At 36.3% G+C, this 12,405-nt stretch overlaps 1 long non-coding RNA gene across 1 annotated transcript; it reads left to right on the forward strand.

Annotated features, from left to right (window-relative positions):
- The first annotated feature begins 8,731 nt into the window (after window positions 1-8,731).
- LOC138884253 (uncharacterized) lies at window positions 8,732-10,396 on the forward strand. Its single transcript, XR_011404428.1, has 2 exons — window positions 8,732-8,920; window positions 9,956-10,396. It is a non-coding gene; the product is annotated as an uncharacterized lncRNA (long non-coding RNA).
- Window positions 10,397-12,405: the final 2,009 nt, after the last annotated feature.

Raw genomic sequence — 12,405 nt, forward strand, 5'->3', positions numbered from 1 at the left:
TTGCTCCAGCTCATGCATGGTCTGTTTGACATAACTCATCACTGCCGAGAGGACGGTAATGCTGGTCATGTTCTCACATCGTAGACACCGTCTGGTGATGGCATGGGCAATGGCCCTGATCTTATCTCTGGTTTGATTTTTCTCTATGAGTAGGCGTTTTATCTTATCACTACACGTCTTGAATACCTGAGCATCCTGTGTATGTTGATTCTTCAGTTGCCGTACTTCTAACTTCATCTGGGCCAATAAGTCGTACCAGTATCTGCTCTTAATTTGGAAATCCTTAGCCTGATTAACTGCTTTGGTCTCAAGTATAGCCATCTCTCTCTTCATTTTGGCAACAGTTTTCTCGTGGTCGCGTTTCGATTAGTTCAAGTATCGGCGATTCTTCTCTACTTTTACTCCCCACTGTGCCTTGAGCTTCGCCATAATCTTTCCCGATTCTTCTAAACCATCTCGCCATTCTGCGACTTCTCTTCTCAAACCCTTAATCAACTGTTGGTCTGATCGACTTCTGGGCTGTTCATCAAGAGACAATCTCAATTTTTGGATTTGGGCCTTAAGTTCTTCATTCTCTCGGACCAATTTATTCTTTTCGCTTCGATCCGCCGCGATTTGCATGCTGTTACTGAATTTCAGACTGTCAATTTGTAGCTTCAAATCACCGATCTCGGCCCGATACCCTTTTTCTTTTGCTAACCAGTTCCATTGCCCTTGGGATGATTCCACAAAATCTTTGAGATGCGGTCTCTTAGCTGGTCTTTCACAAGACAGGTCGCCCCTGAACCAAGCGTGATATCCTGGGGCAACTTCCCCTTTTGCTATATCCATTACACAAGTGCTTGCCGTCAGATGTTGGCACTCACTCCAGATTTGGCGAACTTCTTCTTCGGGAAAACGACCGTCTGGACTGATCTCAATCACTTGGGTACTCAGATCTTCATCTTTCGGCACCACTTGATACCTCCCAAGTTGCCTCAAAACCCGATATGGTGCGTAGGGTTGGATGCTTTTAAGTCCCATCAACAGAAAGTGGGGCCTGGTTGCTGGCATGTATATGATTTCCTCAACAGGCGACCATCCGAGCGTCCACTGGATTTGGCTAGCAGTGAGAGTTTGGAAAAATGAGGTCCATGATGTGACGCCCTCAGGTAGATTGAAACCTTTGACTCTAGTGTAGAATTCTCCAATGCAAGTCTTCTCAGGCGAACCATAACCCAAGAGCGGAGAGCGGCGGCATAAGTGATCGGTCATCCATATTTGCAACAGTAGGTTACATCCTTCGAAAAAGTCGCCCCTGGCTCGACAAGCAGTGAGAGCCCGGAAAATGTCTGCCATAATCATAGGCGCTAGAGTACTCTTATCTTGGATGAGCAAAGTACTGACAACCCCAGTTATTTTTAGATCGATGTTGTCGTCCTTCCTCGGGAACACTATAAGACCTAAGAAGGCCGTCATGAAAGCTAACTACCTGTGTTCGTCCCACTTTTGTCGGTTGCCTTTACTACATAGTTTGAAATCCGGCTTATTGAACCCGCCTTCATGACCGTATCTAGCATACATGAGATGGAGACTGCAGAAACCTTTGGCAAGATCTGGATGGTGAAATGTTCGGGGTATTTTCAGAAAATCCAAAAATCGGTGTACCGTGACGGCCCTAGGTGCAATCAAGTACTTGAACCTTAACGGAGCTTCATCACCCCCAATGTATCCCGCTATTTCCTCCAACGTCGGGGTGAGTTCGAAGTCTGAAAAATGGAATACATTGTGCGCCGAATCCCAGTAAGTGACCAATGATCTGATAATATCACCCCGAGGCTGAATGTCTAGTAAATCCGGGAGATTTTTCAGATATTTCCTCACTTTGCCTTGCCCCTCTTTGCCTAAGTCGTTCCACCATAATCGCAACTCAAAAGGGATCTTGGTCATTATTGAAAACGATTCATTTTGTATCGTGCTCATCCTGCACATTTATTTAGGGTGATAAACTTTATTAGACTCAAAAATTAAAATTATCTAGATTTTCTTTTTTCTTTTGTAAAAAAAACGGGAGGTTGGACCCGACGAGGGTTGCCTACGTATCTCACCCCGTGCGAGAATCAAACCGGCGTAGTTCGGTCGGATCAAAATAGGGGAAACAAAAAATAAAATCCTTTAAAGAAGAATAACCTTTTTTTTTTTGAAATTTTGTTATATGTTTTGTTTTTCATTTTACTATTTATTTTTGAAAAGAGACCAAAGAAATATTTACACATTTAAAACTTCCTCTTTTTTGAAATTTTGAAAATCTTTTAAAGAGGTGCTACAAATGAAACAATAAAAAAAAATTTGATTTTTTATTTATATATTTTTTTGGATTTTGAAAGTGATTAAAAGGAATAGTCGAATTGAAAGGCAAGCTTTTTTTTATCATTTTTTATATATTTTAGAAAATTCCGGTTAGGTTTAACATTGCTCGGACATGGTTTTTTTTTTTCAAAAGAATAAGTAATTATCTCCCTACCCTGCTATTTTTTGAAAATTTTTCGGAAACCAGTCAACACGCAGATCTGAAGCAAATAGATGCGCAAAACAAACGGGATGCAGCAGGATGGTCTTTTCGTTCCAGGTTGCCTGTCCTAGACGGACCCAACCCCTGTGTTGAGTCCCCTATGTCAAATGCAACATGATGCAGATAAGCGTTCCTACTAGGGATCCGGCATGAGGTTTCGTTATACTAAGTTTATAACCTGGGTAGATGTTCTAGACTGTGTACCCGAGCGGACAACTCGGGTCGAGGAGGGGCAACTTACCGGGAACCAAAAGGCCGTCCGGCTTCGTAACTTATCCGTTCTCTTTCTTATTTCAGGTATCGACACTAACAGAATAAGGAGCCTCGGCCAGCGAGCTTCTCCCCGGAGGTGAAGAGAGAATGGTTCGGCACAGTTTATATATAGTTCAGATAATATCAAAGCGGTAAACAACAACATTTAGCACGTTATGTCAAAACAGGTAATAAATATCAGATAATAAAGCCAAATATAACAATTATTCTAAGCTCGAATTCTTGAACCCTGAACCAGTGGTTCTGGGTTAAACATCCCCAGCGGAGTCGCCAGGGCTGTCACTCCTCCTTTTTGCGCGCCCCGCCCCGAAGGGTTAAATGCGCGAGGGAGTTTTTCCAATTTAAGTGACAATATTCGAAATGGGATTATTTATTTAATTCAGAGTCGCCACTTGGTAAAGGTTTGGCTTTTGGTGTCCCAAGTCACCGGTTTATCTTGAATCCCAAATCGAGGAAATTTTCGACTTTTCCAAATGAAGTCTGCGAACCAGAAATTCTAAGTAAGGAATTCTGTTGACCCGAGGGAAGGTGTTAGGCACCCTCGAATCCCGTGGTTCTAGCACGGTCGCTTAAATTGCTATAATGGCTAAATATCTGATTTAAATACATGTTGTGACTTATGTGCTTTTATTAAGTTTAAACCGCTTTTATTATTATCATTTATTTTTATAGAATTTGCAACGTCGCGAAAATGTATCTCGAACCACGTCGCAATCAATGCACCCGTAGTTGTTGACCATTTCGACTCCGTTGAGATTTGGATTCGGGTCACATCAATGCGCACCCGAGTTTAAGAATGTAATTTAATTAAGCCGCGCCTAAAGAGTCTAGCGCGTTATTATTTTTGTAGGAGGCCATGAAATTCACTAAAACGGCATATCCTGAATTCTAAATAATTATTATGGTTACTTATTGAGGGCCCCGCAATTTTGTATTTTTTATTTGACGAGGCTCGTCTCTATTTTAGAAAGGATATCCTAAAGTGGCTACATTTCTAATGCGTTTGTCTCTAAAACTAGAAGGAAAAGGTACATGCTAATTTAATTATATGCTTTGGCCTAATCCGGATTCTTATCAACTTCTGATTAATTATTTACAAAGTGGAGAAAACATTATAATTCATGGAAAGAATGCTTTAATTTGACAAAGAGACTACATGCGAGCTGATGATATGCTATACTTGCATCCAAACATTTCTTTAATCGAATTTCACTAGACTTATTTAGGCTAGATTAAGGGAATTAACTACTAGGCGTTATTACTAATAGGGATTCGAACGCGCTTCCATATACTGCCTAGCGGGTCCTGATAAAGGAAACTAAAAATAGAACAGAACATCAAAAAATGGAAGTACTCTATCGTATGCATATCATTATAGCTAACAAGAATCTGGTCAGTCGCTATGTCAATTATCTGTACATTCTGTGTACTGTACAATTACATACCTCGTAACAACAAACGACTATAAACTAAGACGCAAGAGACTAGAACTTAGTTAAGCATCAACTGATCTTTCCCTGCTATTGAAATTACAAACTAATCAATTATATAGAAAGAAATCAATTATGCCATGAGTATTACAACAGACATTTAAACTTCTCCAACTTTTCATTTCATGCTTTCAGATTGTTACAGTTACACCAACATGGGACTTGAAACGTGTACCTGGATACTGAAATGCAAAGAAGAAGTGGAAGCAGAAGAGTCAGGCAGCAGCAGCACAAGAATGGTAGTAACAACAAAAGCAACACAGCAGCAATGACAATCCCAGACCAAACAGACCAAAGCAGTGAACCAATGGTACAGTACTCAATGTTGATCTTTTCCAAAACTCAAAGGAAGATCCTAAAATCTGATAGAAACAGACCAAACTGGATGCTGGATTTCAAACACGAAAGGATGAGGAAAAGTAGTGTTTCCAGTCGAACAAAGAATTTCTTTTCAAAATTCCCCCTCCTGATTTCCAAAATAAACTCTCTTTCTCACTTAGAAACTGATTCTGTTTGGTTTCAGCTTCCCTTTATGTGTGTCTCTCTCAATGTGTATCTGTATCTCCCTTCTATTTCTCTCTTCCTTTCAAAAATCTCTCCCCTCCCTGTTGTTATCCTCTCCTCTTATCAGATCTATCCTCTGTCTGTGTGTGTTAATGTGTGTGTATTTTTGCTCTCTCTTCTTGGATCTCTCTGATGTCCTCCTCTTCTTCTTTTAACTAATGGAAGTCCCCCCTTTTATAGCCTAAATTCCACCCTTTAACAGCCTGTTTAGACCATCAGAACACCCTCCCATGTGCTACCCCTTTTCAGTTTCCACTCACTATTTAAATAAGAACACAACCCCATGATATTCCCTTGGCAGGCTTACCTTTTGAGTAATGCTTATTATTTCTGAAACTAAAGCAGAATATGGGCAGCAGAATGTATTCTGACAGCACATGTTGTCCATTACTTTGTAATGCACATGCTGCCCAAAGCTGAGAGATGAGTAAACAATGCTATCAACTAAATTAAAATCTGAAACCTAGCTAATAAATCAATCCTTTAAATGTCTTTCTGATTTGGCTAAACAAATTAATTACCGAGTGGCAACAACATTAATCTGATTCAACAATGCTTCAGTAAATCACAAAAGCCTGAGTCAAATTGCTACCATTCTAACATGAAACCATTTGACGACGTATATCGATTCGACTATACTAGTTAAAACACATACAATCGAAGCCAAAATCAGACATTTAACAGTATCGAACTCATGATTTGAATTGTACTGACTAAGCAAAATTGTACTCGAGGAATCAGTTGATCAGTCAAAATTTGAAGTTCAATTGTCCGCACAGCACATACACATATATACATTATCAGTAACAAGTAGAGGAAAGACTCAATCAAACATAGAGGTTCAGGCAAGGTGGACAGGACACAGTTGGTAAAATTCAAAAACACGAATTAAAACAAAACATGAACAGACCTTTAATCAGCACATGGAATAAAGAAAAGAAAAGAAAACAAAACTCACCTTAAATCCCGAAAAGTCAAAGAGCCTTAGCTTGGATTCGAACAGGCCTTTCTTAAGGCTGAACGGACTTTAATCGAAGTGTTTCTTAGATGAGAAACACTTCGATTAAGGTCCATTAGACCTTAATCTCTGTGGCTTAAACAGATACGGAACAGGCACGAGGTTTAAGCCTAATCCCTTGGTTTAAACAGGCACGGAACAAACACGAGGTTAACCCTAATCTCTTGGTTTAAAACAGGCACGGAACAGGCACGAGGACAGGCACGGAACAGGCACGGAACAGGAAAGGAATAGACATGAGGACCCTAGGGTTCAGAACATCAGATCTGGGATTTGTGTTTCCCTGGTCAGATTCGGACCAAACCAAGCATGGTTTGGTCACGAGAGGGGTCCGGGGACTATCTGGTATGAAACTGGGGTTAATAGGTGTAGGTTAAGTTCCGACTCGAATCTTCAAATGAAGATTCGAGAAGGTGGGAGGGAATTCGAGCTAAGTGGTTAATAGATCCATGTTCAGGGTGGCAAGGGGGTTCTATGGTGTTAAGGATGGGGTCACCGGCGTCCATGCCGCCGGCTTTCATGGTGAGAGTATACAGGGGCGGCTCTAGGGTTCGGGGGGTTCTTGTGAAGATGATGAAAGCTGGGGTATTGGATAGGGGGGGCAGGGTACGAGTGGGAGCTTATATATGGTGTGGATGAATGGATCCTGGCCGTCGGATGAGACACGATGAAGGTCCAGGATCCTTCAACTAATAGGAACGGTGTCGTTTCAAAACTAGAGGGGTTTGGGTCGGTCCGGGTGGAATGGGTCGGGTTTTGTTTATGGGTTATGGGGAAGTGATCTTGGCCGTTGATCAATCTGAGATCAACGGCCCAGATCAGACCAGGTTAAAACGGTGTCGTTTGGAAGCTCTGGGTATCAGCTGGTCTGGACCGGGTTACACAGGGGTTTTGGGTTTGAGTTTTGGGCCTCGAATTTAAAATGAAAAATAAGCCCAACTGATTTTCAACCCAATTTTGCACTCTCTTTTATTATTATTATTTTTTATTTTAAAACAAAACCTAAGTAAATCAAATTAAAATCAAATAAACACTTAATACAATTATTTGCACACACATATTAAAATATTTAAAAAGGTAAAATCAAACAAAACAAAAATCACGGACGAAGATGCATATTTATGATTTTCTATTTAACAACCGGATTACGGTTCAAATTACGCATGACACATACATTTTGTATTTTATTTTAATAAAATGGGCAAAAATCATAAATAATTAACAAAATGCCACGTAAAATCCGAAAATTGTACAGCAGGACCAATTGTTATTATTTTTATTTCTTTTGGAGCGATTGTCGCGTAAAACAAAAATCACGTGCTCACAATATACGAACATAAATAGTGGTCTCAAAATAGAGCTCTTTATTATTAACCAAATATTTCGGATTTGACTTTGGAAATACTTTTCCTTACCAAGAATATCGATCTTCAAATATCAAATGGTTTGGGAGAATGACATAAACAAGATACTTTTGTGTCACTATTGATTTTTTAATACTACTTATAGAAAATTTGTGAAAAATTGACGTACCGGTATTTTAAGATATACTTGGCAGAATTTTTTGGTAAAATACCAGAATTTTAAAGAACACTATGCAAAAATTTAAAGCATGTAGCTGTTGTGGTGATCGTCAGGATTTTACCACAAAATCCTAATGGCCACCGAAAATTTTTGAGCATTGCGACTGAAATTCTAGTGAGGGCTAAATCCTGACAATTACCATAATCGTTGTGTGTTTTAAAGTTCGGGCCAACGTGGTTTAAAATTCTAGTAATCAAGGAAAATCATACTTAGCATGTTTTAAAAATCTAATTTGGGATTATTTTCCTAAAATATTTCTTAGCAGGATCAAAATAAAAACATTGCTTCAAAAAATGTCCATCCAGCATCATTTCAGAAATGATTAAATAAAAAAATGCTAATCCAGATAATTTTAGCAGGAATTAGAAAGGAATTGTTACACAAATAGTCGTCCAGATTTAATGTTTACTTTTTCTAGCCCGGTATACATCGATTATACACAGTTTTACATATATTGTACATAAATTTTATATACACACACATATCCATCGACTATTTTAACTATTTTAAGTTTAAGAGATTAGGGGGGGAAATAAAAAAATAGCCAGATTTATAAGTGGTCATTCAAAAATAGCCACAGTTTCAAAAGTAATCGAAATTTAGCTACTTCTCATATAAAGATAAATATGAACGAAAACACTATTCAAAATCCGAAAAATACTCCAGCATAATATACTGGAACTCCAGTATAATATACTGGAGTACCGATCCAACATAATATGCTGGATGTTCATACACATGTGTACCGATTTCATTATATTATGTTGCAACTTTTCGTGTTGCAGCAAAATAGTGGTTATTTTTCAATGACTTTGCAAACGCTGACTATTTTTGAATGATCAGTCCAAAAATTAACTAGCCCGTGCTATTTTTACGAGATTAGGTGGACGACTATTTGGATTAAATCTTCAATCAGGAACGCAACTTGTAATTCACCGTTAGCCCAACAATAGCAAAATCCACTAATGGTTCACAAGCTAAAACTGAAAACACCAGCCCACATTCAGCTGGAAATGTAAAACGGAAGCCCATGTTATGCCAAGCTTCGAAAGTCCAGACCTCTAACCTAGAACTCCTCTATAAAACCTCGTTTTCCCTTGCCCCTTTTGAGAATTAAGTAGGGTTTCCTCAATAGCATGTTCTGCGCCTCCGCAGACTTGAAAGAGAAAAACAATTGTTGATTGTTGAAGGATTGTTGTACCTGCATGTTATCTTAATTTTTAGTGTGCCAATTTTGGGTAAGACATTTCTGCCCAAAAAATATATTCTTGAGTATATGTTTTGGTTTTCTTTTACCTGAACCTGGCATACCAACAATTGAGATAACATCTAGGTTTGACCATCTTTCATCTTCCTGCGCACTTGGATTGCCAGTCAGTTCTTACACAAAAGTTATTGTTGTACGTTGATGCTATCTCAGTGTTGGCATGCATAAATTGGGTAAGACATATTTGATGAAAAAGTATTTTCTAAGATGAGGTGTTTTAATTTATGTGAACATATTTAACTGAACACGAAGTTTAAGAAAAAGAGATAAACTTTTGAACTTGTTAGATAAAATGAGTCACATATATCTTATGTGACTACAAATTATTACATAAGATTAAATTGTTTTCAAATAAGAAAATATATTATTTTTTTTGTACGGATTAAAAATAAAATAGATTTACATAAATTAAAATTGACGAAGTAGTTATTTTAGTGATACATTAATTAGTTGAAGTTAAGAGCACTGTGGCAGCATCTCTCTTGGATGTAACATTGGTATTTTTGAGTATAGGGTGGGATATCATTTTCAGAATCAAGAGTTTTTGTGAGGAGAGGGGTAGGGGTAGGAATGCTGCAGGTTGAGTTCATACTGATGCCTTATGGTTAGGGGTTTCTACTAAGTTTAATTTGAGATATGAAGGTAATGCAAATATATTTGCTTGGCTGGGGCTTTTGGTACTCTCTGTATTTTGGTGGGTTTTTTACTATGAGGTATGGTGACTGAATAATAGGATTACGACAGAAATTCAGGAGGCCAGGTTTGGGTGGTATAAATATAGAGGTGGTGTAAAAATTTTTGAATGGGATTTAAAGTTAAATTTGCTAACAAGTGACAATCTAATTTTTTTTAACAATTAATTTGGTAGTATGTGAATGTCAGTTAATTACTTAGATTAGTCGTACTTGTTCGATATGCGGTTAATATTAAAAAATATAAATTAAATTAAATTGTGATCCGGCTTGTTTGAACAAATTAGAGGAAAAAATTTACACCAAATCTAGTTAAATTAACCATAGGAAATAAACACAATATCTACTAGAGTTTATAAAAAAAATAAGAAAAGGTAATAAACAGTGCTAATAATTGATGTTAAACTTTTTAGGGTTGTCGTCCTTATTTTATTTCTCGCCGCAATTTCTTGTTGCATCTTGCGAGTTTCTTGTTCTTTTATTTCTAACATAATTGCTAAATGTTGAGTGTTTCAGAGCCTTTAGCATGTGACAGAGATGAAAGATGTATTATGCTTGCCAAACCATAAGTATGATCTAACTTCCAAGAAGCGGAATTATGCTTTTGGGTAAAACACTAGTCTAGTCGAGGTAAATGTTGCAGAAGCATTGTACTTCAACTTGGTTGTGATCAACATACTCTAGACGAGGTGTTATATGATGAAACCTTTCTTCTTAGTTGTATATAAGACTTTGCATTACTCTCAGCTGGAGAAATTGGCATGGCGAGACAAGAAGCAGTGAAAGAAAGTACCTCGGTGCTTTGTAGAAAAATGCAACAAATTATTTAATATACTTACAAATGCATAACATCCTTGGTTGGTTAGTTCCTTTTAATGCTGTTAATGGCCAAGATGTGTATGCTCAAATTTTTTTGTTGTTCGGTTTCTTTGAAAATATTTAAGATTAATTATTATATTCTTATTATTATTTAAGATTATATAAAAATTAGATAGAGTTACTTTGGTTAAATACTTACAACTAGTTTATAATTAAATAAGGTGATAAGTGTCATTTAACTATTGGCTTGGTATATACATCGGGTATGGATAAGTTTTCCCCCAAATTAGATCGTATTGTTTTAATAAATTTGAATTGTATCTTATATGTCAATGTGATATATTAAAGGGCCTTATATAGTCATTAAATAGCTTTTTAATTCTATATTTTTCTTTACTCTGTCATCCAATGTTTAATATTTTTACATTGTTAACAGAAACTTTTATGAGTATATTATTTTATTTAAATATTTGTATGCTACTTTCTTTTTATAATATAATAGAAGATACATATATATTTTTTATTATATTTTTCTCAGTAATATTTTCTGAATAAATAAACTTTTTATTCTTAAAAAGAAAAACAAAAATTATTTAAAAACCAAAGAAATTTTAAATTGGCATGTTTTTATTTTTTGTAATTTTAGTTTTTATTTTAAAATAATTTAAAAATTACTACTTAAAACTACTCTCCAATTTGAATAGACGTTTTTTTTTAAATTTTCATTTTTAATTATAAAATATTTTATTTTATTGTTTTATAAATATTAAAATTAAAAAATATAATCAATAACTAATTATTAACTACAAGTTTACATACAACAACTTGGGTAAATAATATTCTTATTATCGTATGCTTGGGGTGATCTCTAAGAGTTAATATTAGTAATATTTTACTAGTAGTAGTTATAATATGACCCAGCAACTGTCTGACTAATTAAGGGGGAAGTTCACGTTTAACCACTAATAACACATGTATTTATTTTTAAATCACTGTTTAAAATGTCTTTAGCCACTGCTTTAATAAACTTTAACTGCCCGGACAAAAATACCTTTCTGCTTATGTCCTTAACTTTTGAACTTAACTTCAGGACTACATGTCCTTAACTTTTGAACTTGGAACTCTAAGTTCAGGACTACATGTCCTTAACTTTTGAACTTTTAATTGTAAGTTCAAGACCAAGTGTCCTTAATTTTTGAGCTTGTTAGAGGACATATTGTCCTTAACTTTTGGGCTTTTTAGGCTAAGTTCAGGACCTATTGTCCTTAACTTTTGAGCTTGTTAGTCTAAGTTCAGGACTTCAGGACCTATTGTCCTTAACTTTTGAACTTGTAACAATAAGTTCAGGACCTATTGTCCTTAACTTTTGGGCTTCTTAGCCTAAGTTCAGGACCTATATATTGTCCTTAACTTTTGAGCTTGTTAGTCTAAGTTCAGAACTTCAAGACCTATTGTCCTTAACTTTTGAACTTGTAATTGTAAGTTCAGGACCTATTGTTCTTAACTTTTGAGCCTGTTAGTCTAAGTTCAGGACTAAACGTTCTTAACTTTTGAACTTGTAATCCTAGGACCAAGTGTCCTTAACTTTTGAACTTGGAACTCGAAGTTCAGAACCAAGTGTCCTTAACTTTTGAATTTGGAACTGTAAGTTCAGGACCAAGTGTTCAAAGTAAATCAAAATAAGTCTAGTTTCATATTCGTCAGTGCTCATCCAGTTAGTCAGTTGAAACTTACGAAAATATGATTTAATTATCAATATCGCCTTACTTGAAATTTATGATATGTAGATATTAAAGCAAATTTAATATATAATATGGACTTTTTATGTGGTAAATCTAACATATGTTTACTGTCGAATTAAGGTAAGCATTTACCTCATCTTTTTTCTCCAATCTCTATTTTGGGAAGCTTGTCATGCATTATGGAATTTTAGTGAAAGTATAAGAAATAATTGCTTCGATAGTTAAAAGAGCCGAAGTGCATCAATGGAATTAATTCATGGCAGACGCATACACGACATGAGCCAAACCCATTGAAGATGAAGAAGAGTCTGCCATTTGTTCTTCTCCCTAGCACATGAAAGGGATAGAAGAAAGGGTAACATCGTCCTTTCATATTAATTTTAATAGACTAGTGGCTACTATTGA

This window comes from Nicotiana sylvestris, chromosome 12, assembly GCF_000393655.2.
Source record: "Nicotiana sylvestris chromosome 12, ASM39365v2, whole genome shotgun sequence".
Classification (NCBI taxonomy): domain Eukaryota; kingdom Viridiplantae; phylum Streptophyta; class Magnoliopsida; order Solanales; family Solanaceae; genus Nicotiana; species Nicotiana sylvestris.